At 50.4% G+C, this 11,148-nt stretch overlaps 4 non-coding genes across 4 annotated transcripts; 1 reads left to right on the forward strand and 3 right to left on the reverse strand.

Moving 5' to 3' along the window:
- Positions 1 to 683: 683 nt before the first annotated feature.
- TRNAG-CCC (transfer RNA glycine (anticodon CCC)) lies at positions 684 to 754 on the reverse strand. The gene has a single exon. It is a non-coding gene; the product is annotated as a tRNA-Gly (tRNA).
- A 1,062-nt stretch (positions 755 to 1,816) lies between these two features.
- Positions 1,817 to 1,890, reverse strand: TRNAN-GUU (transfer RNA asparagine (anticodon GUU)). The gene has a single exon. It is a non-coding gene; the product is annotated as a tRNA-Asn (tRNA).
- A 4,176-nt stretch (positions 1,891 to 6,066) lies between these two features.
- On the reverse strand, positions 6,067 to 6,140 carry TRNAN-GUU (transfer RNA asparagine (anticodon GUU)). Its single transcript has one exon. It is a non-coding gene; the product is annotated as a tRNA-Asn (tRNA).
- A 250-nt stretch (positions 6,141 to 6,390) lies between these two features.
- On the forward strand, positions 6,391 to 6,462 carry TRNAQ-CUG (transfer RNA glutamine (anticodon CUG)). The gene has a single exon. It is a non-coding gene; the product is annotated as a tRNA-Gln (tRNA).
- Positions 6,463 to 11,148: the final 4,686 nt, after the last annotated feature.

The raw sequence follows: 11,148 nt of genomic DNA on the forward strand, positions 1-11,148 counted from the left end.
TCCTGTGTTTCAAAGATGTCCAGCTTTATGTTGGATTGCCAAAGACAAGTCAGTGGAAGGAAAAGTTCATCTTCAGAAAAAGAAATTCAAACAAGAATCAAGTTTTTGAAAATCCCTAGTGCAATCTGGGCACATGGTCTCAGTCTGTGGGCTGCACTGAAACCTTTAGAATGGAAATCTGGGCTCTTCAGAAGGACTTTCAACATCAGGAGTGAAGAGCCGCCTCTCAAGACGCTTTGCAAAGATTCTGTGACTGTTCCCTTGGGTTGTCTAGCAGTGAACCTGTGTGACCCTGATCTCCTACAGACCCCACAGACCTGCCTCCTACATCACAGAATTTCTTGCCTGACCTATGTCAGTTGTCAGAGTGGGGAACCCAATGCAGTTTTCTGTGCAATCCCAGGGACTTAGTGACATTTGATTCTGGAATGATTGATGCACCTGGACCGTCCAGGAGCCTAGGTGGTAGTGGCAGTGGCTCCAAGAACCAACATTCCAAACTGCAAAAACTCTCCTACACTCTTATTGAGTGTAGTAACTTTGAAATCCCACTAAGATTGTGTTGCTGCTTCATGGACTCTTGTCATCAGTTCAGGATCGCCTAGACAAGGGTCCTAGCACTGGCCTATGCAGTGCAATTTTGCAGAGAAGTGTAAAGATCCCAAAAATGCAAAAGACATACCTACATTGGCCAGGAATCGAACCCAGGTCTCCCGCGTGGGAGGCGAGAATTCTACCACTGAACCACCAATGCACCTACCACCACTGTATTCAAAGTGGTCACTCCTGAGAGTATCCCCAAAAACAGCCATTGTTTTAAATTGGTTTATTGTAGTGTTGAGTCAAAGCTAACAAACGCACCCACACAGAAGTATTTTAATAGAAGACTTTCACAAAACTATCAATATCAAAATGTCTAACTTTACCTGAAGCAACTCAAAAAAGGTTCTTTCCAACTGTATGACAGATCTCCATAGCGAAACATCAGAAATTCATTCAGGTTGCTTGTTTCTACTGCTGTCTCCAATGGCCAACCTCAAAGTGTTGCCTTAGTGGTTCTTAGAAGGTGACCTAACTGGTAGGGGTAGGTAAGTAAAGTTCTGATCAGAGGAGAAAGTAGCAGCAGCAGACGCAAAAGAAAGGAAACCAAAGGACAGAATCAACATAGAGAAATGAAAAAGACAATTTTGAGAGAGAGACAGAGAGAAAGGTCTTCCTCTGCCGTTGGTTCACCCTCCGGTGGCCGCTGAAGCCGGCGCACGGCGCTGATCCAATGGCAGGAGCCAGGTACTTCTCCTGGTCTCCCATAGGGTAGAGGGCCCAAGCACTTGGGCCATCCTCCACTGCAGTCCCTGGCCATAGCAGAGAGCTGGCCTGGAAGAGGGGCAACCGGGACAGAATCCGGCGCCCCAACCGGGACTAGAACCCGAAGGATTAGCCTAGTGAGGCGCGGTGCAGGCCCCATCCTGCATTCTTTTGCAGGTTTGCATAGCCTCACCCAGTTCCTTGAATCCCCTTTGCTTGCTGTTCACTACTCCCACCCCCAGCCCCAGTCTTTCTTCAAAAGGTCTGGCCCCTGGGGGTCGGGGCCTTCTGCCACGTGGTCCATCCTGTATATGCAGGCAGCTGGTCGACCAAGCGACCTCTGGGATTTCTTTTCTCTGAACAAATTGGGTCTGGCTGCCTCCTCTCACTTCTGTGCCTCTTTCCCTAACATTTGGTGCCTAGTTGGCGATGCAGGGGAAGGGGGCCTCTGATGGTGTCAGAAATGAGGGTATTTGACTGATTTAGCAGGTGGGTTAAAAGTGAAGGCAGCCGTCCCTGGGTGGGCTCGAACCACCAACCTTCCGGTTAACAGCCGAACGCGCTAACCGATTGCGCCACAGAGACTACAGATTCAGAAGTACAGGGATTGCCCCTTCCCCGGCCCGCGTGTCCCGGGCTGCCGCCGGCCTTGCAGAGCGACGCTGTTGCGCTCCAGCGCCCGGGACTCCACCGAGAGGCGAGCGGGAGCCGTGCGGTGCGTTGGGAGGTCGGGCAGCCGCGGGGACAGCCGCACGGCCTTCACCCCACCGCCTCAGGAGTCAGTAGTCTTTCAGAAAGAAATGAGTAAAATACTTTTTTTTCAAACTGCTGAAAAAAAATGTGCTAAAAGATGAAGCAAGGATGATACATGTTGGTCTTTGATAAAATACAAATTTACTGTATTCAAATTATAACATCCTATCTCCTCATTGTACTAGACTCTGACTGAGGAGAAAAACGAAACACAAAAATATCTTCAGCTTAGTGGAAATATTTAAAAGTCTCAAACTATCTTCAGCCTGTCCCTTGTGCACCAGATACAGCATTTCCTGAACTCCTACTGTTGCAAGCCCACCTCAGTATCCAGCTCTGCATGAGATCCATTAGGTAGAGGCCTCCATCACCTAGGCTTTCTTTTGCTCTCTCAGGCCCATGGTTTGTTTTTGCTCCCAAAGTCCCTAATGAGGGGGAGAATTGTCAGCTTACTGGAGTCATTTTGCCTGATGGCTCAGAGAGCTGGAAGTCCCTGGGGTTTTCTGCCAATCCTACAGCACACAGGAACCCTGTGCAGAGCATTTACCTATGATTGACAGGTGCAGGTATCTGAAAGCCCAGCTAGTTGATTTTGTAGTGAATAAGGCTTGGGGAAAAGGGAACGCAGGGGCCACCTTTTAAAGATCTACATAGAAATGGATAAATCCTTGCCACAGAAGGTCCAATTATGACAGAGAGTGACACATGTGAGACTGTGCAGAGGAAGACTGAAGATGTTCTGCTTGCATGGGCAAGACACCCATCATGGGAGAGAGAAGGAATCAGAGAAGGGTGGGAATTAGACCAGGTGTATGCAGTAGCTTCTAATCGTGCTATCATGTTGTAATCACGTAGAGAGCCTATAACCACCACGAATGACTGGTTTCTGTTCCTAGCAATCTCAGTTTGAAGTGGCTTCAGGTGGGTTTGGAGCATTAGTAGTTTTCAAAGTACCCAGGGGCTTCTAGCCTTTGGCTAGAGATGACAAGGAATGTGAATGTGCTCAGGTCACCAGCCTAGAAGTATCCCAAGCATGAACCTTCTTCATAGAAGAGTCCTAACAAGAGACACTGATAGAATTCTTCCTCTTTCAGTGATGATATTTGCACAGCAGGGGGAAAAAAGAGAAGAGAAAAAGATAGAGCAGATTTCTCCTAGACCTCTGTCCTCAAAATGTAGTGAGAAGCACACAATTCTCTGTGACCTGTAGCATGGACAGTAAACTGAGTAAAAACGCAGGGGCTGGTGTTGTGGGCCCACATCTCATATGAAGGCAGCCTTGAGCGTGGACAACTGCCCTTCTAGTCCAGCTACCAGCTGATATGCCTGGGAAGGCAGTGGAAGATGGCCAGTTACTTGGGCCCCTGCACCCACTTGGCCAACCCAGAGGAAACTCCTGGCTCCTGGCTTCAGACTGGACCAGCTCAGGCCTTTGTGGCCATTTGGGGAGTGAGCCAGGCCATGGAACAACTCTCTCACGGTCTCTCCCTCCTCCACCCCACCCCTGTAGCTCTACCTCAAAAATAAAATAAGCAAATCTTAAAAAAAAATCAAAGAAACAAGAACCTTTGCTAGAAGCAACCAGCCCCTATTATTTCAGTACAATCTCAGTAGTAAGTGCTTACAGTCTTGATTTCACAACGCAAGCCTGGAGCAGGACAACAACTTGAAAATCTTTGTCTTCAATGAGTCTTTTCAAGAAGAAACTATACAGAGAGTTTGTAGGTCTTCTTCTCCCAAAGAGAACCCAACAGCAAGGAAACCAAACCTTTAGGGAATAGCTTCTGGGTTTGCATTTGCCTTCCCTGCAACAGATGGAACACATCAAAAAGCAAACCCAAAATCCTTCCCTAAGAAGACTGGTTGACAGGAAACACCTAAGGAATGAGAAATGAGCATTTTTTCACTTTTCATTAAAGAAATTTTGGTTATTTCCTGAAGATATCCCTGGAATGCCCTAAGGAGAAATAACTTTGCAGAATGTTGCTTACCTTGGGCACAGGGCATCAGCCAAGATCTATGCCTTGCTCTTTAGTTGGCAATTTCCCTTTTTCCGTTGGAGCTCCAACATGTGCTGAGTGTATCCTGTGGCTCCCAACCCCTTGCCCACACTCTCTTCTACTTTGTCCCTGGAGTTCTTGGCGCTGTCTTCACTGGTGTGCTGTCTTCACCACAGCCAGAGCTTTGCCTTCTCTCCCAGGAGAGCTTTAGAGCCCTGGTCTTAGATGGTGCTGCTTGGAAGGGCTTGGGTGGCCAGTGGAGGATGGCCCAAGTGATTGGGCCCCTGCACCCATGTGGAAGACCTGGAAGAAGCCTCTGGCTTCAGCCTGGCACAGCCCCAGCTCTTGAGGTCATTTGGGGGGTAAATCAGCAGATGGAAGATTTTTCTCTCTCCCTCTCTCTGTCTCTGTAACTCTGCCTTTCAAATAAATAAATAAATCTTAAGAAAAAAAAAAGCTGTTACATGAAAGCTATAGGCCCATAATAATTTCACCACACACTGGAAAGTGGAGAGGTGAACAGCTCCTCACTTCTGCAGGCTCAAAACCAGGAAATTCCAGGCTCTCCAGGATAATGGACAATCAGTAGACACTCGCAGACTAGTTTTCCTGACATGCGCCATCAAACAGAGAATGCATCTCTGTCAATCACCACCTAACAGAGATCACCCCAGAAGTTCACTTGAAAACATCACACTCAGAAACCCCCTGCGATGCCCCTGGTGGGTGAAATCATGATGCAAAAATTAAAAGAAAGAACAAAAGCCTTGGTCCAGGACCCAGATTCAGCATGCAGGAGTCAAGAGCTCTGTTTCTGCGCATGGGAGAAACAGAAGAACCAAGGAGAATTATGAGCCCATAGCGCTAGGGGCCAGGTCGGCCTGTCGGGTGCAGGTTCCTTTGGCTCCAGTGATGCATCTCACATGGACAGATGGTCTGGGCAGAGCCCCAGCAAACATCTGGCAAGGAATACTATGGAGAGAGTTATCTGCATGCTCACTGACCACGGTGTAGCAGAAGACACACAAGCTTCTCATCACTTCCTGTGGAAGCCAAAGCAAGATCTCTGAAGATATAAAGGAAAGCAGGAGAACAGGTGTCTGACACCATGAGGATTCCCCTCTGGGATAGTGGCTTGGCTGAAAGCCATAAAAGAGGTCATCTGGCAGGGTTCTTTGGATGCATGTAACCAGGTCATCACAGACAACAGTTGCAGTTATTGGAAGTCTGCAAGCTAGCTTACAAGTTTAGCTGTCAACACCCGCAGCAGAGCAGCTGTGGGGAGTGCCCACCAAATCCTCCTGTTGCACCAAGCTCTTAGTCAAGCAGGGGGTCCCACTCCCCTTGTTGGAGGTTCAAGATCCCTGAATAGTAAGCTTGTGCCTACAAGTAAGTGAAGAGAGGGACACTAATGGAGTTCATAAACCACCTGGAATATGACTTAGTGCCTTTCTAGAAAAAGAGCAGTTTCCAAGTTGGCTGATATTCGAAGCCGTGTATAACAGCCATAAGGAAGCAGTTGCACAGGCAACGCTACACTGTGGACACAGCTGCACAGGGGCTAAAATGTGCATGATACATCTTCCTAGTGCACAATACAACAACCTCTGTGGTGCTCTCATGAAGCCAACCAGGCTTCAGAAGATTTTGAAAGTACTTGCACAGAGTACAGAAACTTCTTTTTACAAATTATTATTTATAATGGTGAGAACGCTGTTGATAAAGCAAGCACAACTGAGGCACACACTTGGGGACCAAACACTGCTGTGGGTGTTGTATCACAGATGTCAAATGCAAGTCCCCCAACGGACCTCACCGGCGCCAGCCCATTTGGCCCGAGGACTGGTTTCCTCCTCAGTGTGTGTTTCAGGCCTCCTGGGCTCCCAGCAGGTGGTCTGGGAGAGTGGAATGACATGGGGAGGTGGCTTTTGTGGGGACAGCAGACAGGTAAAGACGAGAGACAAGAATGTGCTCCGCGGGCAGCACCTGGTAAAAATGCAACAGCAGCCGTCCCTGGGTGGGCTCGAACCACCAACCTTTCGGTTAACAGCCGAACGCGCTAACCGATTGCGCCACAGAGACCCAACTCTGAGAACACAGGGACCGATCCTTCCCCGGGTCAACTTCCGGCTTTGAAGGGAGACGTTTCGGGCTTTAGAGCCCGGCCACCGCCGAGAGGCGAGCGGGAGCCGCGGTATGCGCCACGCTGGCAACCGGTGCTTAGGGTGGTCGGGCAGCTGCGGGCCAGCTGCGTGGTCTTCTTAGCCTCAAGAGCCCGCGCCTGGCAGTCAACGCGGTCCGCCTGCAGCCGGTTCCCGCAACCTTTAAGCCTGGTTCCATGGTGTAATGGTGAGCACTCTGGACTCTGAATCCAGCGATCCGAGTTCAAATCTCGGTTGGACCTTTGCCTTTAACTTACTAAACTGCCATTTTGATCATTTAAATGGGATTTAAGGAGGTCCTTCCGCCTTGTAAGGGACAAGAAGGCAGCTCTGCAGGGAACAGACTGCTCTGGCCCTCGATGCCCTCAGTCCCCGGCCGCCTCTGGAACCTCATAGGTTCATCCAGCTCTAGGGCACTCTCTGGAGTCCGCGTTCCAGAAATGGGTTCTTTACAACGGCCAGGTCCCCAGGACAATGACCGAGCCTGGGGGATCCAGTCCTGGGCGAGGCTGGGGCTCCTGCCCTCGCCATGCACGAAGGGGCGGAGGCACACAGGGCGCCCTTGGTCCTGCTGGGGCTGAAACCTGAGCCCGTGGGGAAATCACCCACCGCTATCAGGGACAGGTGGGAAACGCCGGTGTCTGGACCGCGGATTTGGATCCCGGCAAAGTCTGGGTGGGACCTACTCGAGTGGGTAAAAAAGACTCTTATCCAGGACACCCAGGATTTCTGGGCGGGAGGAGCAGGGGAGAGGCCATTCTACAGGTCCCAGGAGAGAGCTCCCGCCCTGGCACTAGGCTCCGCCCAGCGGGCTTTGCAAAAACCACCGTACATCAGTCAATGAAGGACTCTTTGCAAGAAAAGGCATATTTCATTAAAAGAAGAAAAACATCCTTGTGCTATAATATTTGTTAAAATTCCTTTCAGAGAAAGTGCAAGTGAGTCCCAGAACGGAGAGATGTTTGTGTAGAGGAGAGTAGCCCACAATATTTACCCTGCGTAGGATTTGAAAAGTACATAACCTGCTTTGCACGGAGGGTTTGCACACTGCAACTTAGTAGCCACCTGCTCTTCAACTTATCAAAGCCGGGGGAGAGTGCCAACGCAGTGCCCCACGACCAAAAATTCTGCAGCCGACAAATCGCACAGCCTCATACGCCCCGAACTCTTCACACGCGCTCACTTTGCGCCCCTCACGCCCCTGGGTGCCCTTCGACCTGAAGCACGCACAGCGCACGTATGTGCCGCCAGCGGTGCCGCGCTTTCTCCCACAGCACTGGAAAGCGGTTGTGAATCTGCAGCAGGTCCGGACCAGCAGCCCCTGCTTGCTCTATCTACGTAGCTCCGACCCTTACGCGACGTCACGGGAGGCGCCCCACCCTCCCCGCGCCCAGCAGCTGCTCCACCAGCAGACCCTAGGCGAGCTCAGAGTGACAGCTGTGCCCGCCCCGTCCCTCCAAACCCCACCCCTATGGGCGCCCTGGCCCCATACGGACTGCGCCCGTTCTTACACTGCGTCAGGCTTAGGAGTTTTGTCCGAGTGCCGAGCACCCTTTTCGAATTCATCGCTCTCGATACACGCAACATTTAGGGTCATCCAAGAGTATCTTTATACGGGAACTAAGCAAGACCACCTTCAGCACAGTGCACTCACGTGTGTGTAGCTCATTATTTACGTGGCTTTCTTCTGCCCAGGCTCTGGCTCTGCTCTGATACAGCTTCCTCATGGAAGTACTCCCAGCACAATTTCTGGCGCAACGGCTAAAAGCAGTGCCCTGGACCCCTACTACGACCTGCGGGCCAAGCTGGAGAGGAGCCAGCAGAACGTCTAAGACCTGAGAGAGAAATTCCTCACTGCCAGAGCTACTGTTTACTTCCTGGCCAACCGCCTGCAGAGGCACAGAAGGTCTGCAGAGCCGGGGGCCCAGACTGAGAAGTGGACACTCTCCACTGTATCTTCCCTCTCCATCGTCACAGTGAACTCCCTGACTGTGCTCTCATGGAAGACCCAGGTGGAGCCTCAGTCTTCAACCTGTGCCCAGACCTGGCTGTTGTAGGCATTTGGAATCTGACTCACAGTATAGCAGATCTCTCTTTAAAAATAAAAGAGGAGCATAGCGGGTAAAGCCACTGCCTAGGGGGCTTGCGCCATGGCTCACATGGTTAATCCTCTCCCTGCGGTGCCGAATCCCATGTGGGCGCCAGGTTCTAGACCCGGTTGCACCTCTTCCAGTCCAGCTCTCTGCTGTGGCTCGGGAAGGCAGTAAAAGATGGCCCAAGTGCTTGGGCCCCTGCACCCGTGTAGGAGACCAGGAGGAAGCACCTGGCTCCTGGCTTCAGATCGGCGCAGATTTAGGGGGTGAACCAACAAAAGGATGACCTTTCTCCCTTTCTCTCTCTCTCACTGTCTAACTCTATCTACAAATATGCTGGCATCTCATATGGGTGCTGGTTTGAGTCCTGGCTGCTCCACTTCTGATCCAGCTCTCTGCCTGGCCTGGGAAAGCAATAGAAGAAGGCTCAAGTCCTTGGGTCCCTGCACCCATGTGGGAGACCTAGAAGAAGCTCTAAGCGCCACAAAAAGTGAAAGATTTTACATCCCCTGATTCCCTCCCCAAGTGGCTAAAACTGACAGGGCTGGACAGGCCAAAGTGTCTCCACTTTGGTGGCTGGGTTCCAAGTACCTGAGGTATCTTCCACTGCCTTCCCGGTAGCTCACTAGTAGGAGTTGGATGCAAAGTGCGGCAGCCACAACTTGAATCAGCGCTCCCATAGAGGCTGGTGGCCTCAAAGACAGACGTGTAACCTGATGTCCAAAAATGCAGCTCCCAAGAAAGTTTTTTAAATCTTCAAACTATTCGGGGATTACTGAAACTCCACACAGGAGAACCATCAGTCCTACAGTCCTTGGTGTCCTCCCAAACAAGGAAATCACTGCTGCAATTCCCAGGTCAACGTTTCATTGAAGAAGCCCCAGGGCTTGCTGCTTGCAGTGGCCCGTGACTTAGATGAGGCCTAGGAGATGTGAACCCTGGCATTGCCTCATTCAAATGCAGTCCTCTCGTCACATTGCTCTACCTTCCATGAGTTTCTCGTACCTCATCTCTAAACTGGGGAACACTCAGGAGTCCAAGGAGTACAGGAGTGACAATCCCTGCACATAGCCTGGTCCCTGGGTTTCCTGTGCGGTGGAGGGGACTGTGCGTCCTCCCCATAGACAGTGACCTCGGCTGCATGGCCACCTGTCCGCTGAGGAGGGTGCGACTCTGTTTCCTCAGGGTGTGAGAAGTACAAAGACCTCATTGCATCGGTGCTGGAGGAGAAGCCTGACTTTGAGGAGATGCGATCAGCTGCGAGGCTGGGGTAAGGAGCAAGTCTGTGCAAGGAGAAGTGGAAATATCCATGGCTGAACCGGACCAAGACTATCAGTGGGGTTGTGGGGTTGGGGTGAGGTAGGGCGTGGGGTTCTCCATGAAGTAACATATGGGTAAAACGGATCAAATGCCATGGGAGGACACAACAGTGCATGTCCAACTGTGTGTCCCTGACCCATTTTCTTAACTTTCCTGGGCTGGCTCACCTGTAAGAGAACAGTGCTGACAGCATCTCCTGCAGAGCTTCATGAGGTCAGATTCACCTGTACAAGTGGTTGGCACCATCTCTGACACACATGGAATCTCAGTGATCTGCTGTATTTGCTAGACTTGCTCTTTCTTATAGACATGGTGACTGTAACTAATGGCATTTTCTAAAAGGATTTACCCTATGTTTGAAACTCTCTAGGAACGGGCAATGCTGGCCTTGAGAAAAGTAATAAATCATTTTCTAGGCAATAGCTGCTCAATTATCCACTTCCCAATAGCACTATAGTGCTTTAAAAATGGGTAGAGAGGAAATATTTTTAAAATCAAAGAGTATTTGTAAAAGCTGGAAAACATCTCTTGTAGGAAAGTTCGTTAATGGTGCCAGTGCCATGGTGTAAATGTTAAACTGACACGACACCAGTATCCAGTATTTGTAGAGGTTCGACCCCCGTTACTCCTCTTCCAAGCCAGCTCCCAGATGATAGCCTGGGAAAAGCAGCGAAAGCTGTCCCAAGTGTTGGGCCCCTGCAACAAATGTGGGAGAAGAGGAAGAAGATCCTGGCTCCTAGCTCTGGCCATTCCCTGCCCCAGGATTTGAGGTCATCTGGGGAATGAACCAGCAGATGGAAGTTCTCTCCCACCCTAGCATCCGTCTATCCCTTTTTGTGTAGCTCTGACTTTCAAATACACAAATAAATCTTTTTATAATTATTGAGACCATTTCAGAGCGTGAGGGCTGGTGCTGTGCAATAGAGAGATTTTGAAAGTGTGCATGAAAATTTAACAGGAGTCTGAGAAGAGCCGGCTGACGCCCAGCATGGAAACTGTGGGGCTCTGCCTTATGTTTGTCGCTGATGGACGTCAGCATTCACTGAACCAGCACATGGAGATCACCATCTGCAGCACACTCTCATCCAAGGCCCCTCCCACACCAGGGTGTGGGGGAAGTGTCTTCCTGGTGCTTACCTGAATCAGCCTGCTAGCCTAGAGGTCTGGTAAGCCTGGGGCTTCCTGTGTTTCAATGATGTCCAGCTTTATGTTGGATTGCCAAAGACAAGTCAGTGGACAGGAAAAGTTTAGCTTCAAAAAAAGAAATAAAACAAGACTGAAGTTTGTGAAATGCCCAGTGCAATCTGGGCACATGTCTCAGTCTGTGCGCTACACTGAAACCTTTATATGGAAATCTGGAGTCCTCAGGAAGACTTTCGACATCGGGAGTGAAGAGCGACCTCTCAAGACTCTGCAAACATTTTATGACTGTTGCCTTGGGTTTTCTAGCAGTGAACCTGTGTGACCCTGCTCTCCTACACACCCTACAGACCTGCCTCCTACAACACAGAATTT

Source organism: Oryctolagus cuniculus, chromosome 7 (assembly GCF_964237555.1).
Source record: "Oryctolagus cuniculus chromosome 7, mOryCun1.1, whole genome shotgun sequence".
NCBI classification, from domain to species: Eukaryota; Metazoa; Chordata; class Mammalia; order Lagomorpha; family Leporidae; genus Oryctolagus; species Oryctolagus cuniculus.